We start from the raw sequence: 27,545 nt of genomic DNA on the forward strand, positions 1-27,545 counted from the left end.
GCACAAATCCCATCTTCAAGAAGTTCTGAGCCATTTGCAAGCACAACATCTTCTTGCCAAAAAAGAAGAAGTGTGTGTTTGGTGTTACTTCCGTTCCTTACTTGGGGTTCATTCTCTCTGAGAACGGCATAAAGATAGAAGAGAAGAATGCGACAGCCATACTCCAATGGCCCGTTCCTACCTTGGTTCAGTAGGTACAGATGTTTTTGGGACTCGCCAACTTCTATCAGCGCTTTATTCCACAGTTTTCAGAGGTGGTTCTAACCATAACAGGCTTGTTATAAAAATCCTCTACACCCTTCCATTGGAGTCCTCAGGCTAGCGAGAGCTTCAAATACCTGAAACACCTGTTTTGCAGTGCCCCCATCTTACGACATCCCGACCAAGGTAAAGCTTTCATATTGGAAACAGACGCATCCGCAGCAGCAATAGGGGCTGTCTTACTACAGGAACACGAACATCAGGAACATCCAATTGCTTACCTCTCTCGGAACATCACCGAAAGTCTTCGGAACTACTCAGTTATTGAGAAGGAGCTCTTGGCCATGAAACTGGCCTGCGAAGAATGGCACCATCTTCTGCAAGGGGGAGTTTACCCATTCACTACGTGGACTGACCATAAGAACCTGCAGGTGCTACAATCGATGGATTGCATAAACTCCCGCCAAGCAAGATGGGTGCACTTTTTCGCACAGTATGCCTTTCGAATAACTTACATCCCAGGCAGTCGTTAAAAACCAACCCGCAAAGGGAACCAGGGAGCTAATTGCGGTACTGCAATTTGCGGTACCGCAATTAGCGCCTTCCCCATTCCCATTATGCCCTATGGGGCAAAAATGGGAATGGGGAAGGGCAATGGTGGAAGGGGGAATTACTGCCCCGCCAACCTTGGAATGGGGCGGTAATTCCCCTTTCCGCCAAGGTGGTGCCGGTATTTTACCGGCATGAACCATGGCGCTAATAGGGTCATGGTTCTCCGCCATCCGTATAATGAGGACCACTGTGTTTACATACCCACAGTCCCTCTTCGGCAGAAAGTCCTTACATGGTGTCATGGTAAAGACCGCAGGACACTGAGGACAGTCACGCACCTTGGTTTTGTTAAGGAGGTCTTTTTATTGGCGTGACCTGAAGGAAGATGTAAAACGGCACATGCAGTCCTATCCCGTCTGTGCCATGAGCAAACACGCTTCTTCTAGACCCATTGAACTGTTGGAACAAGGACCCCTGCCTACTCGGTCCTGGAGTCAGATCACAGCCGACTTCATTGTCGACCTACCCGAATCTCAGTCTTGTACCTGCATCATGGTTACTGTGGATTCGCTGTCCAAACTAGCCCACTTTTCTCCCTTACCAGGCATCCCTACAGCCGCTGTTATGGCTGAGGTATTTGTCAGAGACGTGTTCCGTCTCCACGGCCTACCGGACAAGATAACATCTGATCGTGGAAGCTAATACACCTCCAGGTTTTGGAAGTCCTTGTGTGCCAAACTAGGGATCAAGCGGGCCCTCTCCTCCGGGTTCCACCCGCAAACAAATTGTCAAGCTTTGACTCCTCCTCCCCAAACTCCTCCTCACCTGGTTCTTCTAGTATCTCCTCCAACTTTGCTGCTTCTTCCTTCTTCTTGATCCTTGTGCTTTCTACTGGCTTCTTCTCCTTCTTTTGACGTAGGTAGGGACGCGCTCCCTCGGTGGCCACCGTGATCTGGAATGAATACAGATCTGGGGGATACCCGAGGAGCACGCCCTTAACGCGGGGTAAAAGCCAAAAGGCAAAAAAAACCCGATTTGTGTTTCAATCCGTCTTCAGAAGTTAGGAGTTGTTGAAGGAGTACTGACGCTTTAAGAAAATACAACGGAGAACTCGCCTATCAACATCATCTGGGATGCTATGAAAACAGTCGTCAGAGGCACACTGATTAGCGCTGGAATGGAACAGAGAAGGGTCTCGAACATCATGGCAGCTAAACTGGAGGGAAAAGTAAAACACCTAGAGGATGAATTGAAGTCACACAGCTCCAGGAAAACGGAGAGAGCCCTGAGAAAAGCCAAAACAGCACTAGAAATGCATTGTGCAGATCGAACAGCGAAAGCCTTAGCATTCACAAAGCAATTTTATTACAGCAAAGGGAACAAGGCGAATAAAGTGCTTGTGCAAAAATTGAAAAAACTCTGGAGTCGAAACAATATTCTGAAAATAAGAGGGGAAGATGGAAAAATGCACTACTCGGAGGCAGAAAAAATTGAAGAGCTGATGAACCACCATAAATCAATCCACGGCACTGGACAATTTGTCAGAATACTTAAGTGCATTTCCCCCCCCCCCGATACACATCTCAGCTCGAATCCCTAGAGCAACCCATCTCCACCGAAGAAATCATAGACGCGATTAAGTCTCTCAAACCCGCCGTGCCGGACCCTGACGGCCTATCTGTAAACTTCTACAAAAAGTTCGCGAGAATCCTGGCTCCTCAGATGACAGCCCTATTCAACTCCTTCATTGACTCAAAATCAGTAACCGGATCAATGGCAGAATCGCTTACTGTACTGTTACACAAACATGTAAAAGACCCCAAACTAGCGGCTTCTTATCGACCTATCTCACTACTAAATAACGACGGGAAGATCTTTGCCAAAGTGCTAGCCAGAGGCTGGGACTAACTCTACCAATTTTAATTGAATTGATCAAGACCAAACAGGGTTCATCCCTGGGAGGGGAACCCACGACAACATCAGAAGGACGATAAATATCATTGAAAGTGCCCACAAACTAAAGGTAGGAATGGCCGCTATATCGCTAGACGCACACAAAGCCTTTGATCTGGTAGACGGGGGGTACATTCGAGCAGTCCTGGAGCACTTGGGTTTCGGCCCAAATTTCATCACATGGGTAATGGCCAACTATCAATCTCCCACCACACAGCTGCGATTCAATGCGACCAGATCTAACAAAATCTACAAAACTAGGGGCACTAGGCAGGGATGCCCACTCTCACCCTTAATCTTTGCTCTGTCTATGGAGCCCTTTGCCGCAAGAATCAGGCAAAACCCTAGCATAAGTGGGCTAACGGTGGGGGGCCATGAATATAAAGTAGCGCTATATGCGGATGATGTCTTAATAACAGCGACTAATCTGGCAACGTCCTTGAAAGCTCTGTGGGAGGAGATTTCAGAATTCAGGGCCCTGTCAGGGTTCTCGGTAAACCTGTCCAAATCCACAGCCTTGGCAATTAATCTTTCTGAACAAGAAAAAGACACTCTCAGCCCCCTAATGCCAATCCCATGGTCTACAGGTCCGATAGATTATCTCGGGGTACACATCCTCAAGGACCCATTGCGTCTGTATTCGAGTAACTTCCCGCAACTGATCAGGGATCTCCAAAATGATCTCAAAAGGTGGAAGCCCCAGGAAATATCCTGGTTTGGTAGGATCACTGCCATTAAAATGAAGCTAATCTCCAGATGGCTGAACCATTGCACAGCACTCCCCATCCGCATACCGGGTCCGGCCTTGGCAGCCTTACAAAAGAAATCCAAAAATTCGTATGGGGGGAGGGGAACCTCGCATAGCCAAGCGAATAATGTTGAGGGGCATACCACAGGGAGGTCTGGGAGTACCAGATCTAGCACGGTACACCCTAGCGGCGCAGCTATCTCACGCCTTCACATGGGTCCAAGAGGCTGACAGGCCGAAAATGGACACAACTCGAAGCGGCTTGGTGCCTGGTATCGCCCTCAGTCCTTCCACACCTACCATCAATAAAACCACAGGCAAATAGTGGACCCCTATTGGCAACAACAACAACAGTTTGCTGCTGGAAAGAAGCGGCCCGTAAATGGGGCATCTGCGGTCCCATGGGCCCCCTAACTCCCATCTGGAATAACCCTGAATTCTCCCCAGGCCTGTCGACACACAGCTTCCAATCCTGGATAGAGGGAGGGCTACGGACGACTAGAGACTTCCTAGAGGCAGGTGCTCCCATCTCATTTCAAAGGTGCAAAGTAAAATTCGGGGTGGGGGAACAGGAAAGATTCCAATATGCCCAAATCCGCCATTGGATGTCCCACAGAGCAACCAGAGAGAAGTGCTCCAGAGAACTAATAGCACTGGAACTTTCTTTAGCAACCCCTTCAAGTAAAGGCAGGATCTCGACTCTTTATCGACTTCTAGACAGAGCAGACCCCTCTAAAAAAGAAAGGTATATGCTCGAATGGGAAAGGGATCTGGGAAAGGAAATTGCAGTCAAGGAATGGGGGAGAATCTGGGCCAGACTACATAAAAGCTTGCAATGCATCACAGGCAGAGAAGGGGGCTATAAACTCTGCTACAGGTACTATGCAACTCCGGCGCAAATGAACAAGGCCAATCCATCCATACCCGGTACTTGCTGGCGAGGATCCCAAACCCCAGCTCATTATTCCACATGATATGGTCGTGCCCGAAAGCTGAAGTGTACTGGAGAGAGATAATCAAACATATAAAGGAAATCTCGGGCCTCTCCATCCCATGGGATCCCGGAATCATTCTCCTGGGTCACACGTGCGGGGGTGCATTTCCAGTCTCAGGCCACATCCCCAGGCTATGTACACATCTACTTCTGGCAGCAAAAATAGCGATGGCCCGTGTATGGAAAAATAAAGAAGGCCCTTCAGTGGCCCTCTGGTGGGCGAAATGTTGGGACATAGCGGTGGCTGAAAAAATCACGGCGATCCGAACGGGCTTCCTAAAGAGAACTCTGAACATATGGGACCTGTATTATGGACTATGCTGCCAAATTCCCGGCCCTCACCAGGAGGCCCCCGCTAACCAGATGGCTCCAAGGAAGCCCACTCTACTTAACCACCACCTTACTCTATAGTGACCCATCACGCCGCAACCTGTGTATCCCACTCGGCATCCGAGAACAGGATGGACCATGGACAATAATGCTTCTTCCAGCATTTTTGGACTCCCTCACTCCGGTTTCCCCTACAGACTGTGCTGCGTTAACATATTATTGTAGGTTGCACCATAACTGCTGTTATGATTAATGTATTGCTTTTTGAAAATGTCAATAAAATGTTGTTATGAAAAAAAAAAAGATTGGTTGGCTGGACGATTCTCTCTGCTGAGAACCGTGTAGATGGATAACAGGTGGGTTTCACTTCTTATCCCTCCGTTGAGACGGGAAGGACCAATCTATGAAGACCAACAGGCTCTGTGCAGTCTCACAATGTATCAGGTAGGGACCTCCGTTAAGTGGTGTGGGAATTATGGGACCGGACGGAACGATGGAGAGACGTTCCAAGCCTGGTGCCAGGTAGGTAGAAAGAAACAAAAATTACAGTATTAAGATAAAGAGAGGTTTGGAAAAAAAGATATATCAAGGTCAAAGAGACAGACAATACCGAGGAAGGCGGTACTTAGAACAGAGCGAGTAGGCAGAGAGAGGTAGCCGAGATAGACATGAATACGGAAGACGCGTTAGTCACGAAGATGTTAACGCGTCTTGATAGAAAAAATAGTGGAGAGAATTAACCTTCACCTTACCTGAAAACCTTGAGGCACCGCACGTGAGGAATAGCGGAAAGATTGTACTAAAATAGGGAGAAAGATAAGAAGAATAGAAATATTAGTACTAAGAGGCTAGTCGCTATGAAAGAGACTGGCAACGCACGTAACGATAGATGATACAACGCGCAGAGCGCCGGTCTGATCTGTTGCTTATAGGTTCCGTCGGCCATATTGGAAATTAATCGTCAACCTGGAACAGTCAGACCATGCTAGTGGTACTTCCAATGGTGTATGAACTTCCAGACACCGCTGTGGGGGTTCGCTCCATTCCTTTCGACCTATCGGCTTACGAAGCAGTGTTCACGGACAAAGCTCCGCTGGACTTACCAGCCCATAGACTGGAAGATTGCGCTATTGACCTGGTACCTAACGCATTGGTTTCTTTGGCATGATGTTCTCCTTGTCGCAGCTCGAGAAGAAAGCCCTTCGGTCCTACCTGGATAATAACTTGTACCACAGTCTCATCCAGCCTGGATAATAACTTGTACAACAGTCTCATCCGGCCTTCTATGTGCCCTGCGGGAGCCCTCCTCTTTTTTTATTCCGAAGAGAGATTCGCCTGAACTAAGGCCCTATATTGACTACAGAGGGATGAATGAAGTTACGACCAGAGACCGATACCCGATGCCGCTCAACACCGACATCATTGAGGCAGTTCAAAGGACCAAGGTATTCTCTAAGCTAGACTTCCGCAGTGCCTACCACCGGCTAAGAATACATTCCGGAGACAAATGGAAAACGGCCTTCAGAACACCATTTTGGGCTGTTTGAGTACTGCGTTAAGCCGTTTGGCCTTGTCAATGCACATGCCGTTTTTCAACGGTTCATGGACCGCATATTCTCGGACTTGATGTACCTCTCAGTTATAGTATACTTGGATGACATTTTGGTGTTCTCCCGCACCATCCAGGAGCACAAATCCCATCTTCAAGAAGTTCTGAGCCATTTGCAAGCACAACATCTTCTTGCCAAAAAAGAAGAAGTGTGTGTTTGGTGTTACTTCCGTTCCTTACTTGGGGTTCATTCTCTCTGAGAACGGCATAAAGATAGAAGAGAAGAATGCGACAGCCATACTCCAATGGCCCGTTCCTACCTTGGTTCAGTAGGTACAGATGTTTTTGGGACTCGCCAACTTCTATCAGCGCTTTATTCCACAGTTTTCAGAGGTGGTTCTAACCATAACAGGCTTGTTATAAAAATCCTCTACACCCTTCCATTGGAGTCCTCAGGCTAGCGAGAGCTTCAAATACCTGAAACACCTGTTTTGCAGTGCCCCCATCTTACGACATCCCGACCAAGGTAAAGCTTTCATATTGGAAACAGACGCATCCGCAGCAGCAATAGGGGCTGTCTTACTACAGGAACACGAACATCAGGAACATCCAATTGCTTACCCCTCTCGGAACATCACCGAAAGTCTTCGGAACTACTCAGTTATTGAGAAGGAGCTCTTGGCCATGAAACTGGCCTGCGAAGAATGGCACCATCTTCTGCAAGGGGGAGTTTACCCATTCACTACGTGGACTGACCATAAGAACCTGCAGGTGCTACAATCGATGGATTGCATAAACTCCCGCCAAGCAAGATGGGTGCACTTTTTCGCACAGTATGCCTTTCGAATAACTTACATCCCAGGCAGTCGTTAAAAACCAACCCGCAAAGGGAACCAGGGAGCTAATTGCGGTACTGCAATTTGCGGTACCGCAATTAGCGCCTTCCCCATTCCCATTATGCCCTATGGGGCAAAAATGGGAATGGGGAAGGGCAATGGTGGAAGGGGGAATTACTGCCCCGCCAACCTTGGAATGGGGCGGTAATTCCCCTTTCCGCCAAGGTGGTGCCGGTATTTTACCGGCATGAACCATGGCGCTAATAGGGTCATGGTTCTCCGCCATCCGTATAATGAGGACCACTGTGTTTACATACCCACAGTCCCTCTTCGGCAGAAAGTCCTTACATGGTGTCATGGTAAAGACCGCAGGACACTGAGGACAGTCACGCACCTTGGTTTTGTTAAGGAGGTCTTTTTATTGGCGTGACCTGAAGGAAGATGTAAAACGGCACATGCAGTCCTATCCCGTCTGTGCCATGAGCAAACACGCTTCTTCTAGACCCATTGAACTGTTGGAACAAGGACCCCTGCCTACTCGGTCCTGGAGTCAGATCACAGCCGACTTCATTGTCGACCTACCCGAATCTCAGTCTTGTACCTGCATCATGGTTACTGTGGATTCGCTGTCCAAACTAGCCCACTTTTCTCCCTTACCAGGCATCCCTACAGCCGCTGTTATGGCTGAGGTATTTGTCAGAGACGTGTTCCGTCTCCACGGCCTACCGGACAAGATAACATCTGATCGTGGAAGCTAATACACCTCCAGGTTTTGGAAGTCCTTGTGTGCCAAACTAGGGATCAAGCGGGCCCTCTCCTCCGGGTTCCACCCGCAAACAAATTGTCAAGCTTTGACTCCTCCTCCCCAAACTCCTCCTCACCTGGTTCTTCTAGTATCTCCTCCAACTTTGCTGCTTCTTCCTTCTTCTTGATCCTTGTGCTTTCTACTGGCTTCTTCTCCTTCTTTTGACGTAGGTAGGGACGCGCTCCCTCGGTGGCCACCGTGATCTGGAATGAATACAGATCTGGGGGATACCCGAGGAGCACGCCCTTAACGCGGGGTAAAAGCCAAAAGGCAAAAAAAACCCGATTTGTGTTTCAATCCGTCTTCAGAAGTTAGGAGTTGTTGAAGGAGTACTGACGCTTTAAGAAAATACAACGGAGAACTCGCCTATCAACATCATCTGGGATGCTATGAAAACAGTCGTCAGAGGCACACTGATTAGCGCTGGAATGGAACAGAGAAGGGTCTCGAACATCATGGCAGCTAAACTGGAGGGAAAAGTAAAACACCTAGAGGATGAATTGAAGTCACACAGCTCCAGGAAAACGGAGAGAGCCCTGAGAAAAGCCAAAACAGCACTAGAAATGCATTGTGCAGATCGAACAGCGAAAGCCTTAGCATTCACAAAGCAATTTTATTACAGCAAAGGGAACAAGGCGAATAAAGTGCTTGTGCAAAAATTGAAAAAACTCTGGAGTCGAAACAATATTCTGAAAATAAGAGGGGAAGATGGAAAAATGCACTACTCGGAGGCAGAAAAAATTGAAGAGCTGATGAACCACCATAAATCAATCCACGGCACTGGACAATTTGTCAGAATACTTAAGTGCATTTCCCCCCCCCCCCCGATACACATCTCAGCTCGAATCCCTAGAGCAACCCATCTCCACCGAAGAAATCATAGACGCGATTAAGTCTCTCAAACCCGCCGTGCCGGACCCTGACGGCCTATCTGTAAACTTCTACAAAAAGTTCGCGAGAATCCTGGCTCCTCAGATGACAGCCCTATTCAACTCCTTCATTGACTCAAAATCAGTAACCGGATCAATGGCAGAATCGCTTACTGTACTGTTACACAAACATGTAAAAGACCCCAAACTAGCGGCTTCTTATCGACCTATCTCACTACTAAATAACGACGGGAAGATCTTTGCCAAAGTGCTAGCCAGAGGCTGGGACTAACTCTACCAATTTTAATTGAATTGATCAAGACCAAACAGGGTTCATCCCTGGGAGGGGAACCCACGACAACATCAGAAGGACGATAAATATCATTGAAAGTGCCCACAAACTAAAGGTAGGAATGGCCGCTATATCGCTAGACGCACACAAAGCCTTTGATCTGGTAGACGGGGGGTACATTCGAGCAGTCCTGGAGCACTTGGGTTTCGGCCCAAATTTCATCACATGGGTAATGGCCAACTATCAATCTCCCACCACACAGCTGCGATTCAATGCGACCAGATCTAACAAAATCTACAAAACTAGGGGCACTAGGCAGGGATGCCCACTCTCACCCTTAATCTTTGCTCTGTCTATGGAGCCCTTTGCCGCAAGAATCAGGCAAAACCCTAGCATAAGTGGGCTAACGGTGGGGGGCCATGAATATAAAGTAGCGCTATATGCGGATGATGTCTTAATAACAGCGACTAATCTGGCAACGTCCTTGAAAGCTCTGTGGGAGGAGATTTCAGAATTCAGGGCCCTGTCAGGGTTCTCGGTAAACCTGTCCAAATCCACAGCCTTGGCAATTAATCTTTCTGAACAAGAAAAAGACACTCTCAGCCCCCTAATGCCAATCCCATGGTCTACAGGTCCGATAGATTATCTCGGGGTACACATCCTCAAGGACCCATTGCGTCTGTATTCGAGTAACTTCCCGCAACTGATCAGGGATCTCCAAAATGATCTCAAAAGGTGGAAGCCCCAGGAAATATCCTGGTTTGGTAGGATCACTGCCATTAAAATGAAGCTAATCTCCAGATGGCTGAACCATTGCACAGCACTCCCCATCCGCATACCGGGTCCGGCCTTGGCAGCCTTACAAAAGAAATCCAAAAATTCGTATGGGGGGAGGGGAACCTCGCATAGCCAAGCGAATAATGTTGAGGGGCATACCACAGGGAGGTCTGGGAGTACCAGATCCAGCACGGTACACCCTAGCGGCGCAGCTATCTCACGCCTTCACATGGGTCCAAGAGGCTGACAGGCCGAAAATGGACACAACTCGAAGCGGCTTGGTGCCTGGTATCGCCCTCAGTCCTTCCACACCTACCATCAATAAAACCACAGGCAAATAGTGGACCCCTATTGGCAACAACAACAACAGTTTGCTGCTGGAAAGAAGCGGCCCGTAAATGGGGCATCTGCGGTCCCATGGGCCCCCTAACTCCCATCTGGAATAACCCTGAATTCTCCCCAGGCCTGTCGACACACAGCTTCCAATCCTGGATAGAGGGAGGGCTACGGACGACTAGAGACTTCCTAGAGGCAGGTGCTCCCATCTCATTTCAAAGGTGCAAAGTAAAATTCGGGGTGGGGGAACAGGAAAGATTCCAATATGCCCAAATCCGCCATTGGATGTCCCACAGAGCAACCAGAGAGAAGTGCTCCAGAGAACTAATAGCACTGGAACTTTCTTTAGCAACCCCTTCAAGTAAAGGCAGGATCTCGACTCTTTATCGACTTCTAGACAGAGCAGACCCCTCTAAAAAAGAAAGGTATATGCTTGAATGGGAAAGGGATCTGGGAAAGGAAATTGCAGTCGAGGAATGGGGGAGAATCTGGGCCAGACTACATAAAAGCTTGCAATGCATCACAGGCAGAGAAGGGGGCTATAAACTCTGCTACAGGTACTATGCAACTCCGGCGCAAATGAACAAGGCCAATCCATCCATACCCGGTACTTGCTGGCGAGGATCCCAAACCCCAGCTCATTATTCCACATGATATGGTCGTGCCCGAAAGCTGAAGTGTACTGGAGAGAGATAATCAAACATATAAAGGAAATCTCGGGCCTCTCCATCCCATGGGATCCCGGAATCATTCTCCTGGGTCACACGTGCGGGGGTGCATTTCCAGTCTCAGGCCACATCCCCAGGCTATGTACACATCTACTTCTGGCAGCAAAAATAGCGATGGCCCGTGTATGGAAAAATAAAGAAGGCCCTTCAGTGGCCCTCTGGTGGGCGAAATGTTGGGACATAGCGGTGGCTGAAAAAATCACGGCGATCCGAACGGGCTTCCTAAAGAGAACTCTGAACATATGGGACCTGTATTATGGACTATGCTGCCAAATTCCCGGCCCTCACCAGGAGGCCCCCGCTAACCAGATGGCTCCAAGGAAGCCCACTCTACTTAACCACCACCTTACTCTATAGTGACCCATCACGCCGCAACCTGTGTATCCCACTCGGCATCCGAGAACAGGATGGACCATGGACAATAATGCTTCTTCCAGCATTTTTGGACTCCCTCACTCCGGTTTCCCCTACAGACTGTGCTGCGTTAACATATTATTGTAGGTTGCACCATAACTGCTGTTATGATTAATGTATTGCTTTTTGAAAATGTCAATAAAATGTTGTTATGAAAAAAAAAAAGATTGGTTGGCTGGACGATTCTCTCTGCTGAGAACCGTGTAGATGGATAACAGGTGGGTTTCACTTCTTATCCCTCCGTTGAGACGGGAAGGACCAATCTATGAAGACCAACAGGCTCTGTGCAGTCTCACAATGTATCAGGTAGGGACCTCCGTTAAGTGGTGTGGGAATTATGGGACCGGACGGAACGATGGAGAGACGTTCCAAGCCTGGTGCCAGGTAGGTAGAAAGAAACAAAAATTACAGTATTAAGATAAAGAGAGGTTTGGAAAAAAAGATATATCAAGGTCAAAGAGACAGACAATACCGAGGAAGGTGGTACTTAGAACAGAGCGAGTAGGCAGAGAGAGGTAGCCGAGATAGACATGAATACGGAAGACGCGTTAGTCACGAAGATGTTAACGCGTCTTGATAGAAAAAATAGTGGAGAGAATTAACCTTCACCTTACCTGAAAACCTTGAGGCACCGCACGTGAGGAATAGCGGAAAGATTGTACTAAAATAGGGAGAAAGATAAGAAGAATAGAAATATTAGTACTAAGAGGCTAGTCGCTATGAAAGAGACTGGCAACGCACGTAACGATAGATGATACAACGCGCAGAGCGCCGGTCTGATCTGTTGCTTATAGGTTCCGTCGGCCATATTGGAAATTAATCGTCAACCTGGAACAGTCAGACCATGCTAGTGGTACTTCCAATGGTGTATGAACTTCCAGGGCTGATGCATGACAGTATGCCCCCTTCGATACCTGCTTCCTCTCGGCTTTCCCGGGTATAGTCTATGGAAACGCTGTACAAGTCTGGGAGCATGCACATGGGATCTTGGTTCCCAAGTTCTTTCTGCAATGGGGTAGCCTTTCCAGTGGATCAGATATTGAAGGGTCCCTCCTCTGTAACGGGAGTCGACAATTCTGGCCACCTCATATTCTTCATGTTCTTTGAGAGGAGCAGTGACCGATCTTCTCTGAGGTCTTTCATATGGATCTTCTTGATGAGTCTTCAGTAGTGAGGAATGAAAGACTGGGTGTATTCTCCATAGAGTGCGGGGTAACTTTAACTTGAAGGCTACCGGATTGATCTTGGACAGAATTCGGTATGGGCCTATATACCTGGCTGCAAATTTTCCCATATGAGCCCAGCGAGGTAGCTACCGGGTAGATAGCCAGACAAAGGGGAGCGGGACTTCGTTTGGTATCTGCATACACCTTGTATCTCTTTCGGCTGTCTTCCAATGCTTGTAAAGCTTCCTTGTGTGAGACTTTGAGGTCTGTTAGCATCCCTTCTATGGCTGGAGTGGTAGTCTTAATCCTGAGGGATAAGGCTCCTGGTAAGTGGTGTGGTTTGTACCAATAGGTACACTTGAAATGGCTCATCTTGATTGCAGTATGATACGTATTATTATATGCAAACTCAGCCATTAGTAGCAAGGCGGCCCAATTATCCTGCTCTCTGTTGCAAAAACAACAAAGGTACTGCTCTAAATTGGCATTCAGTCTCTCGGTCTGTCCATTTGATTGAGGATGATACCCCGAGGACAGAGCCTTCTAAATACCTAGTTGGTGACATAGCGAGTCCCAAAACTTGGAGGTGAACTGCGTACCTCGGTCAGAGATGATTGTCCGTGTTAAACCATGTTGTCTTACTATCTCGCGGAGAAAGACGGTAGCCGTCTCCGAGGCTGAGGGAACTCCAGGTAAGGCTATAAAGTGGGCCAACTTCGTGAAGGAATCGATTGTCACCAAGATTGCCGTTCTACCCTTGGAAGTGGGTAGCTCTACAATAAAGTCCATAGAAAGATCTTCCCATTGACGTGAAGGTGCCTTGGCTTGATGCAGGAGACCGAGGGGTCTGTGTCGAGGGGACTTGTTGATGGCACAGATGGGACAAGTAGAAACATAGGAGGTAATGTCCCTTCGCATAGATGGCCACCAAAAACTCCTGGATACCAGCTCATAAGTTGCCTTTTCTGCCTTATGTCCTGCTAATGGAAGATCATGACAAAAGCTGATGGCTTGCTTCCGAAGAGTAGGCATGGGAAGAAACAGTGCAGATTGGTGAAACCATAATCTGCGACTTCTTGTAACTGATAAGTCTGCCTTTCCTCCTGTGTGCTATTCACTAATCCACTATGGACCTTTTGAAGAAAGAGGTTTGCTATCGTTTGAAAATGATGCATAGGTAGGATCTTCTCCCTCTTTACTTCCGATAGCTCCTCCTCTGACCAGCTTCGGGATAATGCATCAGCAACACTGTTCTGAGATCCAGGTATATAAGTAATATGGAAGTCGAAATTGGAAAAATAGTATGCCCAGCGAGCATGCCTCGAGTTCCTGCACTCCATTTGTTGGAGTACCTTCAGGTTCCTATGATCCGTACGGATAGTGAACTGTTGCGAAGCTCCTTGCAGAAGATGTCTCCATTCTTGACAGGCAGCTCGCATCACCAATAGACAAGATCAGAGGACTCATGGGAGCCTGTTTCACACATTCATGCCACAGAACTGCTGAGGAAATTCCATCGGGCTCATCTGGGGAAGCCCGGTTGTACCCAGTTTGGTAGGGGGCCTACTGTCATTAGGCGCTTGTGGCCTCAGGTACGATTGGGCGGCCATTAGAACGTTCCACCAGGTTTCGTTCTAATCCACTGCAGCAGTCTAGTTGTTCTCGAAAAGGCTGTTGCTGGAGGTACTTAGCCACCCCCCCTCCAGCAATTGGCACGTTGCAACCTTTGAGGTTAAACCCCTCAGCTGTTGGTAGTTTGCGCTAGTTTTTCTTCTGTTCCTTGTTGGAATACCTTCCTTTCTCTCCACCGCGGTCTCGCAGCGGCTCCCTGGCTCGCTTGCCCGTGTCTCTCCTCTCCCTCTCTCTCGCCTTTTCACGCTCCGGCGCTGTCTGTATCTTGATGCCCAGGGCCGCTTCCTCCCTGGCGACGGTTCTGTGTTCTTTGCTTCCCTCCTACTATTTCATTTCCCTTCTTTCCTGTCTCCCTTTCCTCTATTCCCGCTTGGTTCCGGAGGCTCGCCTCCTTCCCCTGCTGTCCTGGTTCGCTCTCCTAAGCTTCCCTGTCGATTTGGGTTTCTTCCCATCTATTGTTATACACCTTCCCGGCCAGTGTGTACTATTGGAGCCTACCTTCCTTCGGAGCATTCTTGGACAGCACAAGCTACTGAAGACGTCGCAGGATCCACATATTTCGGGGAGGGGGGTTTCTGCCGTAGTGTGGCTTTTTTCCCTTCTGCCGATCCCGGAAGAGGAGTCACAGGTTTGCACTTTGAAAGGCTCTCACTGTGGCTTCCTCCCTGGGTAGGCCCTTTCTTCATAAAAAAGAAGAAAGACTACGGATCTCTGCGTCCACTGGCCAAGAGCACTCCTGACACCAGTATCTCAGGTGAGGAGGAGGAGGAGAGTTGGGATTCTGGGGGGGAAGCGGCCAAGGGATTTGATAACAGTCCCCATCACAGACTTTTTGGCTCCTCTCTGCGTATCTGCGTATCCGCCCCCTCTTTCATTGTCTGTTTTGCAACAGCATCTCACGACCTCACCTCCCCGTCATCCGGCTGGTCCATTTCTTCACTAGGGTTATGTGGGAGCCGGGTCTGTATCCGTCAGCCAAACATGAGGTCGGCCAGGCACTCGCCCGCAGAGCAATGCAGGGTGTGTCTGTAATCTCTCAAGAATTGGTATAAGACTTGTTTGAACGGCTTGCCCGTGACGTGAGCAATCTGTACAGTTCTCTTGATGCTGGACATGAACCGTTCCGCCATGCCATTGGCCTCTGGCCACATGGGTGTGATCTTGCAATGCTTAAAGCCCATGTCATTCGCACATTCATGACTTGTGAATGGCAGTCCGTTATTCGACCTGATAAGCTTCAGGATGCCGTAGGCTATGAGGATTTGGCCCAGTGCGGGGATGACTACTGTAGCTGCGATTGAGGGTATGATCTGGACCTCTGGGAACTGCGAGTACTCATCAATTAGTACCAGTACATGGGAGCCATCTCTCAACAGTTCAAAGAAATAGATTGCCAATTCCTTGCAGATACCATCCGATAGACAGGACATCTACAGCGGGTGAGGCTTTGGAAGGAGGGCAACGACCCTTCATAGGGCAGTTCTGCAATATGTTTTCTACCTTGCTTTCAAGTTGAGGAAACCATACTTTCTGGCGAAGCAGTTTCTTTGTCCAGGCAGTACCCCGATGGCCTTCATGGGTGAGGTTGATGACCCTTTGGCAGAGGGATCTAGGTAGTACAATCTTGCAGCCTTTAAGGATAATGTCTTCAGTGACGGCGAGTTCTTCTTGGACTAAGCACAGGCTTTGTACATCCTCTCTGACGTTTTGATCCATATGTTTGGCCATGTCTTTGATGTGTCTCATCCTCCCCCTCTGAGGCATTGGTCCACGATGGTGAGAGTCTGGTCAGCCTCCGATTCTTGCTGGAGTGTCGTCCAGGCGATCGGGAATGGTTTCATTTGGTGGATGACATAACTCAGGTATTCTTCTGCAATGGAGGGTTCTTGCCGCACCACCCTCTGTGGGTGCCGTAATAGATCGTCTGCTGGGTTTTTGTCCTTCCTGGGCCTGTGTTGAATAGTAAACTTATAGTCTTGCAGCCAGAGTTCCCATCTGGCGATGCAAGGCAACATAAGCGCCTTTGGGCTGCCATAGATTGTGAGGAGCGCCTGATTATCTGTGATGATGGTGAAAGCCTTGCCATACAGGAAGAAATTGAAATATTCACATGCCCAGAGCACCGCCAGGCTCTCCTTCTCAGCCTGGGGATACCTTTGTTCTGTATCAGTGAGACTGCGACTTGCATATGCAACCGCATGTTTGACGTGTGGCTTGTTGGGGTCAAATTGAGACAGTACTCGCATCTACAGTTACTTCTGTGTCTCTTGGTGAAAAGAAGTAGGCCATGTCTGCCGCAGCTGTGATTTCCGAGCGTATGGTCTAGAAGCTGGCCTAACACTCGGGAGACCAGATGAAGTCCTGACCTTCTCTGGTGAGCTCACTGATGGTGGCATAGTTTTCCAAGTATCTGGCACAGTAGCTTGCCAAACCCAGAAAAGATTGAAAGTCTGATACAGTGGATGGCCTGGAGGTCTCAGTCAGAGCTGCCACTTTGTCTATGTCGGGACTCATCCCTTGCTCCGAAAAGATGTGTCCAAAAAATGTTAATGTGTGCTTTCGGAATTCACATTTGTCCTTATTCAGTGTAACTCATGCAGCTTCCAGTGCCAGACAAACACAGTGTAGTGTGTCATCGTGCTCACTCAGGGATTTATGATGACAGGCATGTTGTCGCTGGCAATTTGGTATATGCTTTATAATCTGTTCTATTTCATCTTGGAAAATTTCTGCCGCTGATGAAATACCAAAATGTAGTCTTTTGTAGCGGCACAAACCCATGTGTGTTACAAAGGTCGTGTTGTAGCGGGATTCAGTTCCAGCTGGTGGTAGCCCTTGTTCAGATCGAGCTTGGAGAAAACAGTGGCCCTGTTCAAAAGGTGGATCATGTTGGTGATCCTGGGGGCCTGGTGTCTCTCTCTTTGGATGGCCTTGTTCTTTCTGCGCATGTCCATACTCAGAGGATGGATCCCTCAGCTGATTTCTTTAGTATGGGGACTATTGGGGAGACCCACAGTGTCGGGCCACTCATCCGTTCAGTAATGTTGAGGTCCAGTAGACGTCCCCTTCGACTTGAGTCTGGATGTTAATGGGGATTCCCCTGTAGTGTTGGGCGACTGGCTTGACGGTGGGGTCTATGTGCAGCCTGACGTTGCAGTTCTTCAGTTTCCCCAGGCCCTTGAATAGGTTGGGGAACATTTCGACCACATCGCCGTCTGGTGCCAGGTGTTTGTGCGCCATGAGGCGGTAGAGGATGTGGACCAGGCCCATGTCCATTGCTGTTTTGAAACTCAGTATGCACCCACTCTTTGCCGCTGTGGACAAGGCGTGCAGTTGGATGCGGGCCGTGTGTGATTTGTATGTGCACACACTGGTGAATGCCCCTTTGCATGGTAGTGGAGCGTCGTACTGTGAGAATCCAGAAGGTGTCTCACCCACAAGTCCCGGGGATCTGTCATCCAGGTGGCCAGGACACAGCTATCGCTTTTGGATCCAGTTCCTGGGGGTGTGTTAGGAAAGATTTCCATTTCATGTGTAATTTTCCCTCCAGTGTACCTCCCAACGTTTTGCATACACCATAGTCTGACTTTGCCAGAGTAGCACAGCCTTCAGCTGCACTCCCCTGGGCTTTTCGCTCACTGTTATTATGGTGAAACTGACATGCCCTTAGAGACAGTCAGTACTGGGAGTCTTTGTTTCCCTTAGTCCTTGTCAATGTTGCAACTTTTCTGTAACATGTTGCAAGTGCACAATGTACCTTCCAGTATAGTGCACCTGGGTCTTCCTGTCATTTCTAAAGCCCTTATCCTCTCAAAGGATTTTTTAGGAGTAGTGCAGATGTGCCTTGGACAGGGCTGGTGGCAGCTAATCTTTTATGTATTTTTTAACCCTTTCCTACCAGGTAAAGCACGTTTACCACATTTGGCACAAACAAGTGGCCTGGCTCCAAAATGACCATGCCACGAGGTTCTTTGTCCTGTCTTTTGGCCATCTTGCCCCTTCACCTTCCCCAGGTCGAGCCAACCCAGGTCAGTCCTTATTTGGGCAGGCATTCTCCAGCGAAATGCCAAACTGCCGCAGGCTTCTGCATGCCTTCTGTATGTGCCTCCAAGATGTGGGCTGGACTGTCTGGTTCCAATACACATCCTGGGTGCCAGAGAGTCTGGTGTGCTGTGAATGACTGGAACCACTGTGGTCCATGATTGGTCCACGTACGGTGTGCCTATATGTGAGCAGATCTCCCATTGGGTCCTCTTCATTTTGGTGCGAAGGAGATTCTGGATAAGAGAAGGCTCCAAACACCTGTACATACCATGTCGATATCTTGAGCTCTCACTGAACGAAGGATAGGATCCAAGTATCCTGAAACTAAGAAGTTGAGTCGAGGAACTGCTGGTGACCCGCTGGAAGGTTTGGCACCCTGAGCCCGCTGTAGTCCCGCTGGACCCCTCTGCATCTGATCAAACTAGAAGGTCTGCAAAGGCGCTTCAACCCATTGGAATAGTGGGACTAACTATTCTCAGCACCTTCACCAAACCCTGCAAGTAAGCCTTCTCGGAAGTGTCCCTGGGCCAACCAGTGGGCTGACCAGCTTGCGCAGGACCTTTGCTCTGATACTGCCGCCGTTTCGAGGAGGCGCTTGTAACTTGGTACATCACAAGCTCTGTGTTCACGGCAGTCTCACACCGAATTTTGTACACTTGGCGATGCCAGGGCTGAAGTAAAGAGAGAGCGCCTGAACCGGAGTACACGCAGTTACCTTGTCAGCCAGCTGTGGTGACAAACTTTGCAAGTGCATTGCAGTTGTGCCCCTCTGTGCCCTGAAACCTGCTACAGTGAAACTGGCCTGATCCATCCACTAGGAGTGGAGAAATCACCACTGTCCCATTTGGGAATAAACGCTGTAACTTTGCTGCTGAAAGCCGCAGAGCCGCAAGATTGCCACATTTGTATTTGTATTTGTATTTATTAGGTTTCTATATTTGAACCTACAACCGAATTGGACTCGACTGCCGAAGTTTGGTCTGGAGTGCGCCATGGGTCGGTGAGTAATTGCAACTCTTACCGGTGGCCCCTAGTGCATCCATCCATTTTTAGGCACGAGTGGCCTCTGAGGGCCCTCTCCTTTCCACAGATAGCCTGAGCTATCAATCTATTCCCAACTCCTGGAACCTGCTCTGCCCTCACAGGGAGACCCTCCACGAATAGTAGGAACCTATTCTGCATCACCTCACCCACCTTCCTGAGCTGCTACACACCCTAAAAGAGACCCCGTTTTCACCCATCTGCACTACCGCGTGCACCAGCATTGCAAGTACATTTGAGCAATAGGCTCCCCTCTTCTTAGGGACTGGACTGCCTTTCAGTTAGGATTGTGATTACTGCATAACTGCCTAAAGACTCTTTGCACTACCTGCTTCCTTCCCCTTTCTAGGTTGTGGACCCATTTCGTGCATCAACCCTTTAGGCCCCTTGGTTTTATATATATGTATTTTAGTAGAATTGTGTTGGTTTAAAAGTGTTACTGTTAATATCTTTTGTGTTGAAACTCAAAGGCCTTGAATACATGTATTTGTATTTTTAAAATATATACACCTGACTGGGAGTGATTTGTAAGTGTCCTTCAATTTGTGTGCTCATTGAGGTCTTTCAGTCACTCTCACCCCTCCTGAGACCTAGTCTTGACCGCCGCCAAGGCTACCTTGATTGGTCTGGCTTGTTCAGAAGGTTACCCTGTTCCAAGAAACGAGGCTGGCCTTCTGAACCTCTGCCCACCATTTCAGAGTTCAGAAATCCATTTTAACAAATTGGTGTACAGCTGTGGGATAGGACTGAAGGTATACAGTGTTGCATACTAGTGAAGGCATTTCAGGTTACCCCTACCTAGGACACATAGTGACCTAGTAGTGATAACTGTAAAGGCCATAGACCTATCTAAAATTATGGAAACAATTACCAATGTAACCTTAAAGGCTTCTAAATCAGAAACACTTAGAATGATATGTGCTGAGAGAGATTTACCTGCTCAAGGCACAACATTGGAATGGATCCAAAGAATTATAGAATGGCAACAGGTGCAACTCAGTGCCATAACCTCTGATGAGAGTGCAGAAGTCGGTGGAGCTGCTTCCACTGGCAGAACTGACAGTTCTGTCGCTGCCCTCATCCATGGTGCCCATGATGACAGGGATGATCTGATGTCCAATGTTTCCTCTGCAAGCTTTGATGCTGAGGCCATGCTGGAATTCAAGAGGCAAGAGCTGCTGTTTAAGCAGAAGGAGCTTGAATTCCACATGGCTAAGCTGAAGATAGAGCAGGCAGACAACAGAAGGACAGGGATCACCAGTTGGACCTGGTCAAGCTTCAAGTTTCCAATGGATTCAAGTGTTCTGGACATGGGTCTGGGACCTCCTCTCATCTAAGATTTCCTAAAGATCTGCTCAGTGTGTATGATGAGAAGAATGACATTATGGAACGGTTAAATGCATTTTAGTATGCATGTGAAGTTCAGGAGGTTGTGAATGCTGATAAAATTGCATGGTTGCTCAACAGACTACCCCATTCTGGCTGCAGTGCTATTATGGAAATGTCAAAAGCTGAAAGAGTAGATTTTGCAATGTTGAAGCAAACTTTCATCTTAAAGCTTGGGAAGACTCCAGCCAATACTTGAAGATGTTCGGAGAGTACAAAAAGAAAGAAGTTAGTACTTGGGTGTCATATGTGACTGATTCTTTAAAGAACTTGACTGGCTGGGTTGAAGGCTATAAGGTCTCCACCTTTGAGGGTATGACATGTCTTGTCATGCTTGAACATATTTTTGCATCTTGTTCCCCTGAGCTTAAGCAGCATTTGACAGATTCAAATGAGAAAATCCTAAGAAGCTTGCCATAGCAGCAGATTTGTGGGTGTCCCATAGAGTGTCCCGTAAGGACAAGACTCATCCTGATAAGCAGGAGGAGGGGAAAAGGTCCAAAGATAAGAAGGGTGGGGGATCTGATAAAACTTCCTTCCAAAAGAGCCACAAAAAGAAATGTAAGGGTAAGTCACAAGAGAATACAAAGCATAGTGGAGGTTATCCTCCTAAACAGAACTCTGGTTACAACAAGTCTTCCTATGTCCCAAGATCCAGTGGATCTTGTGTGACTTGTGCAGCAGGTGATCATGTGAAGGGGGACGCCAGATGTAAGTTTAGACCTTTGGGGGTCCACTCTGCGAATCTGGCCTTCTCCTCTTATGAGGAGGATGTTACGCTCACCTGGTATCCACGGGGACGCCACCCAGCCCTGGTTGGATGATTTGCACTCTCGAACCCTCTCCCGGTCCCTTGGTAAGGCCTCTGGTTAAAGATGGGTCTGCAATATAGGAGAGCTGGATTCAATACCAGATTGGCTTTGTTTTCCCACCTCCCTTGGCCTCAACTCCTTTCTCCCCCTTGGGCCCTCTCCTTACCTTAATATTGTAAAAGGTGGATTCTCTGTCCTGCTCCTCATGGCGGGGGCGCGTAGATTTGGGGGTCGAGCAGCGACCAAGTTACTTCACTGGTGCAAGCCCCCCTGTGGGAATCCAGGCCTGCTGCTACTCTGTAGGTTTGCTGCTTTACAGTCTTTATATGCAATTCTTATGTTCCTCTTAGTTCGAATAATAATGTCTTGCTTCTTTCATTTTAGGTATGGAAAGGTATTTTGGTGTTGTCATGCAGTTTGAAGATGAGCATGGGCCGGTAGGTGAAAGTGCTGTGTGCGCGATGCTGTCCGGTGAGTAATGCGCGATGCAATGTTTCGCCTTTTATATTGCTAACCAATGTCTTTTCTCTCCTTGCCGGTTGCAATGTTCCTCGCCGAGCAGCGTAATGTTCCAGCGATGATACTGACCAGGAGATGACTACCCAGGTAAGAATTGTGTGGCTTTCTTCATTCGGGAGGAAACGTGAGTAAACGCTTACTAATGCCGTCTTTCTTTCTCCTCTTTCCAGGTTATGGTATTCCAGGATGCATGCAGTGCCGGATGATGGAGTTCGTACCTTCAGGTGAGTGGAACTGAAGTCAGCGATGGATTGAAAACAGGATACTGTTCCAGGTAATTTTTTAGTGTTATTTCTCTCTTTGCAGGTCCTTGGTTTCAGGTAAACTGGCATCAAAGAATTGGACACGGTGAGCGTTACGCTGCCCACAGCAGAATAAAGCAAAGCATGTTCTGCTGTTTGGGTGTGGTTTAGTCTCAGGTAAAGTAGTATAGGTAAAATAGTCCCAGGCCTGCCACACCCAAAAGACTAACCGCATAGCTCAGTTCCTTGTAACTGAGCTATGTGTGTGCCTCCATGCTGGCTGAACCCCCCCAAGTTAAATAGTCCCAAGTAAATAGTCCCATTCTAATGTTGGTCTTCATGATGGTTATGAGCATGGCGCCAAAGGCGCCAGGTCTGACTCCAAGAGAGTCTTGGATGAGGTTTTAAGGCATTTGACCTGGCCCTAACTGGAAGGCTAACTTGCCAGTGAGGGCCAGGGGCAAGGGTCATGACAGAGGAAGGGATCACAGGGGCATCCTTCTCATCAGACTCCTTCCCCAGTGGGATAGATTCTGAGGTAGTCTTAATTTCACAGGGTTCCTGGGAGCCTAAAGTCTCAGAGGCTTATGCTAGGATTCCTGATAATACCAAGCACTATTTTAAAGACAGTGTGCTAGTTAATGGAGTTGACACTCCTGCCCTTAGTTTAGTTTAGTTTAGTTTATTTATTTATACCACGCGCCAAACCCTGAGGTAACTGGGCGCCAGAGACTTAGAGCACATTACAGCAACAATATACACATACAAGTATAACATAAGGAGCATAAGACCTGGTTACAGAGTGGTCTAGGCACACACAAGCGACGTAAAAGCATTAGTTAGTGAGGGCAATCTTGCTGGCAAGCCAGGACTTCATTTTTGCTGTGAACATCCAGAAGGATGGTACAGCTCTAAGGTTCAAGGGTAAGGCATTCCAAAGTTTGGCCACAAGGACTGGGAAGCTGAAGCCACCCGCTTTTTTTAGGGAGAATGAAGGGATGGAAAGGCAGTGAGAGTATGGCGTTCTGGTAGGTCTGGCTGATGTGCGTTTGTTGAACTTGACTGCCAGGTACTTGGGGGCATCATTGGAGAGGCATTTGTGGACTATCACAAGAGATCTTAAGGTGATTCGGTCTCTAATCGGCAGCCAATGGGCATCTTTCCTGTGGCTGGAAATGTGAGAATGCCGCTGGATTCTCAGGCCCGCTCTCAAGGAATTGTTCTGAACCACTTGTAATTTGTTAAGGTTACGCTCTGATGTACCAAGGAAGAGAGTATTACAGTAATCAATTTTAGAGAGCACAAGTGCTCTGGCTAGAATGATACAGCTGGCCGGTGAGAGGAAGGCTTTGCATGCATTAATGAGCTTGTTGGTGTAGGCCGTGGAGGAGGCTGTCGCGTTAACTTGTTTTTTGAGCGAGAGGGTAGAATCCAAGTAAACCCCTACATTTTTGATTTCTGTGGCCACTGAGATTAGATTGCCGTCTATGTTGAAGGAGGCGTAACGGGGGTCCAGTATGTTTAGCCAGGGTTGGGAACCGACGAGAAGCTAATTTTTTTCGTCGTTAAGGCATAGGCCATGTTCTGCCATCCAAGCTTGGATTTCCAAATAGAGGTTGTTTATCCGTGCGGAATCCTCTGCATAGCACCCTGAGAGGAGAATGAGAACCTGGGTGTCATCAGCATAATTGGTATATGTGACACCCAAGTTGTCCAGGCGGTCAAACAATAGCTTTGTGAAGATATTTTATAAGGTCGGCGAGACTCACAAACCTTGTGGGATGCTGCAGAGGATGGGCATGGGGAGGGATGAGGCCCTAGGCGAGGCGAGAAGACTCATGTGGTTCGGTCCGCTAGGAACGATTGGACCCATGCGGTCGCCTGACTGGAAAAAGCAGCTGAGGCCGCCAGATGTTCAGTGAGGATCTGATGGTCTATGAGGTCAAAGGCTGCCGAGAGGTCGAGCAGAAGGAGAATTGCTAGATTTCCCTTGTCCTTTGCCTCATCCATCTGGATTTTGAGGTCCAGAAGGGTTGTCTCTGTTCCATGCCTTGGCCTAAAACCAGATTGTCTCAGGCCAAGGAGGTTGTTTTCTTCTAAGTGCTTCTGCATTTACACATTAGCCACTCTGTCTAGGATCTTCAGGATATAAGGTACTGTGGTGATGGGCCTAAAATTAGTGGGGATTTTAGGATCTAGAGTTGTTTTTTTAGGAGAGGCATGACCCACGCCTCATTGAGGGTCTTAGGGACTGAGCTAGATTTGAAGGAGGCGTTGATTAGGGTTGTAATGAACGGGCCAGATCGTTGGCGCCTTCCTGGATGGTGGTAGCTGGGCATGAGTCCCCTTGGCATCTGGAAGGTTTGAGTCCTTTTATGATGCTTTCCACTTCAGTCATTGAGACAGGGGTGAAGGAGAAGGGAGGACAAGTGGGAGTTTTACTATATAGTGGTAGATGGTTTGTTCTTAGGCCTAGGGTGGATTTTTTCAGTTCGATTTTATATTGCAGCATGGTGATTTTGTCTGCCAAAGCTTTTTGGATTCTCTCGCACCAGTCTGCATCTTTCATGCAGGTTTCTGAGGGTGGTGAGGGGGGCTCTAGTTCCCTTAGGATGGTGAAGAGTGTCAGGAACCAGGAGTGCAATATAGTAGTGGTGGCTTGACACGTCGTGATGCAATTTAGGCTTTCTGACAATATACCCCTCAAGTGTACATAAGGACAGTTTGAGGTGAGTACTGCCTGAAATAAGGTACACCCTGGTGCTTCAACAGCTGGCTGCAAGAAAATTAATCAGGCATTAACATGAAGCTAAATGCAATGAGAACTCCAAAGCAAGATACAGAACTGATACTCACAAACAAGAAAATCAGACTGGGACCGAATGGTCCAAGTTAGATCACTGAGTACCCTGAAAGCAAAAAGGGACTATTACCAAGAGCACAAGAAATAACTAGGAAAGCAGAAATAAGAGTCTTGTGCTTACCAAATGAGTGTCCTGGATAGTCACTGCAGAAAATGTGGGAAATGAGTTGGTAGTCCGGGAAACACAATGTCTTTCGTTTTCCTATACCCGCTGGCACGAGGACGCCTAAAAAGTTAATTGATCCTGGCGCCGTTGTGCTGATGTTCCTTAAATCCTGCACCGATGCGCCAATGTCCTTTGGTCCTTGCGCCAATGCGCAGTAATCCTGAATGTCCGAAAAAGTCTTTTGACAGTTCCAGAAAGAAGACTAAACACAGGTAAGACTTGTGGAATGAAGAAGTTGCAATACGTGGACGTTCCGGTTTTGGTAAGAGCAGGTAAGACTTGGAGGGTTAGACGAATGCAGTCCGTGGCCATTCCGGGTCGAGTATGAACAGGTAAGACTTTGAGGTTTAGACGAATGCAGTCCGTGGCCGTTCCGGGTCTGGTATGAGCAGGTAAGATAAGAGGATTTAGAGGAATGCAGTCCTTGGCCGTTCCAGGTCTGATATGAGCAGGTAAGACTGAGGATTCAGACGAATGCAGTCTGTGGCCGTTCCGGGTCTGGTATGAGCAGGTAAGACTTGAGGATTCAGACAAATGCAGTCCGTCGTCGTTCCGGGTCGGGTAAGAACAGGTAAGACTTGAGGATTCAGACGAATGCAGTCTGTGGCCGTTCCGGGTCGGGTACAAGCAGGTAAGACTTGAGGATTCAGACAAATGCAGTCCATGGCCGTTCCGGGTCGGGTACAAGCAGGTACTTGGTAGCAATGACAAGGAGGAGGTGATGCAGGTAACAAGACAGGGCCGGGGATACAAGAAGCCAAGAAAACAAGATACAAGGTAAGGAGCTTTAGGAATTTAGACTAATTCAGAAGCACCGCCGTGCGCGGAGGCGCGGCTTGAATACAGGTCGCCTGACCTTACGCACGGGACGGTGCCGTAGACCTGAGCGTCTACGCGAATACCATGGCTGCCAGCGTTTCCACAATAACCCATAGCGTTTTGCAAAAGGACGTGCAAGAAACAAGGGAGAACGGGTCTGAGTCATAGCATACCCTCTCAATTTGGACCCAAAACCGTTAGATCCCCTGGGTTTACTAGACAGTTGGTTATTACGTGAACTCCTCCTCTGATTATCCGATGGGGCATACAATGGAACCCTGACAAAGAGCTCCTTTGTTCTTGATTTTGCGTTGTCAATTCTAGTGTCGTAAGTCTCATTTTTGAATAGTGGTTTAGTATGTAGAGGATGCTACTGTAAAACAAGTTCTGTTTGCTGGGTTGGGAGTTTTTCTCCAGGTAGTTTCCGCCATACGTTTGGCCTTTCGCAGTATTTTAAGCTCTGGGGTAAACCATTTATTCAGGTGGGCTGCTGATTTAGCTTTAGAGAGTTTGATGGGTGATGGGTGCAATTATGTCTATGGCTGATTCAAAGGTTTTGTTGTAAAGGTCAGCGAGTTTGTCCACTTCTAAATTGGCGGAGATTTTGCAAAGTGATGTTACAGTTGTTCCTAGATAGGGTTTGCGGGATGATTGCCGGAGCCTTAATAGGCATTGTTTCTCCTTGGATGGAGAAGGAGATGACGTGGTGGTCTGACCAGGCAATTGGTTCATTTTTGAGGATGGTAGTAGAGCAGTTGTGATCAGCTAGCCAGTTCAACGTTCTGCCTTTGTTGTGAGTTGGACCTGTAACCCGGTGCTTGAACCCAAGTTGGGAGTTAGTGTTTTCCCAGGAGGGTGCATTGGCATCATTAGGGATAGTGGTGCAGCAGAACAGTAGTGGATTCTACCTTGGTAGACCCAGAGGATGTTGTCAGACCTCCTCTGTTGCCCACTAAACTGGCTGATGGCCCACCTCTCAAGTTCCCAGTTATGCCTGTAAATCTTACTATAAATGGTACCGTGGTCAGGATTCCAGTGAGCATTCAGAGAGCTGTCCCAGGAAAGGTCTTGCTGGGGAATGATGTCAGAGCTTCAGAGCTTGTGGGAAACACAGCAGAGACAACCTGCACAAGGTCACAAACATGGGCAGCATTGGCCAAGACCAATGCCAAGCCAAAGGGGAAACCCAAGGCTAAAGGAGTCAAGAAGGACAAAAGAGGGAAAGAGAATATTGCCCCTAACTCACCTACCACTGAGGTGGAGGTAGTTGGTCAAACACCTGAACCTGACGAGGAAGAGGTGTTACCTGAAATCTTTGATCCCAATAACCATTCTGAACTCCAAGGTTTGGTAGTAGAAGGTGATCCTGGTAGGATTAAATTCAGTAAGGGCCAACGTGAGTGCCCATCTCTGGAATGCCTAAGGAGACAGGCCTGCTCCCAGCTTGAGGGTGAACCTCCTGGGAAGCATA

The sequence above is a fragment of the Ambystoma mexicanum genome, chromosome 6q (assembly GCF_040938575.1).
Source record: "Ambystoma mexicanum isolate Mex_15411 chromosome 6q, UKY_AmexF1_1, whole genome shotgun sequence".
NCBI classification, from domain to species: Eukaryota; Metazoa; Chordata; class Amphibia; order Caudata; family Ambystomatidae; genus Ambystoma; species Ambystoma mexicanum.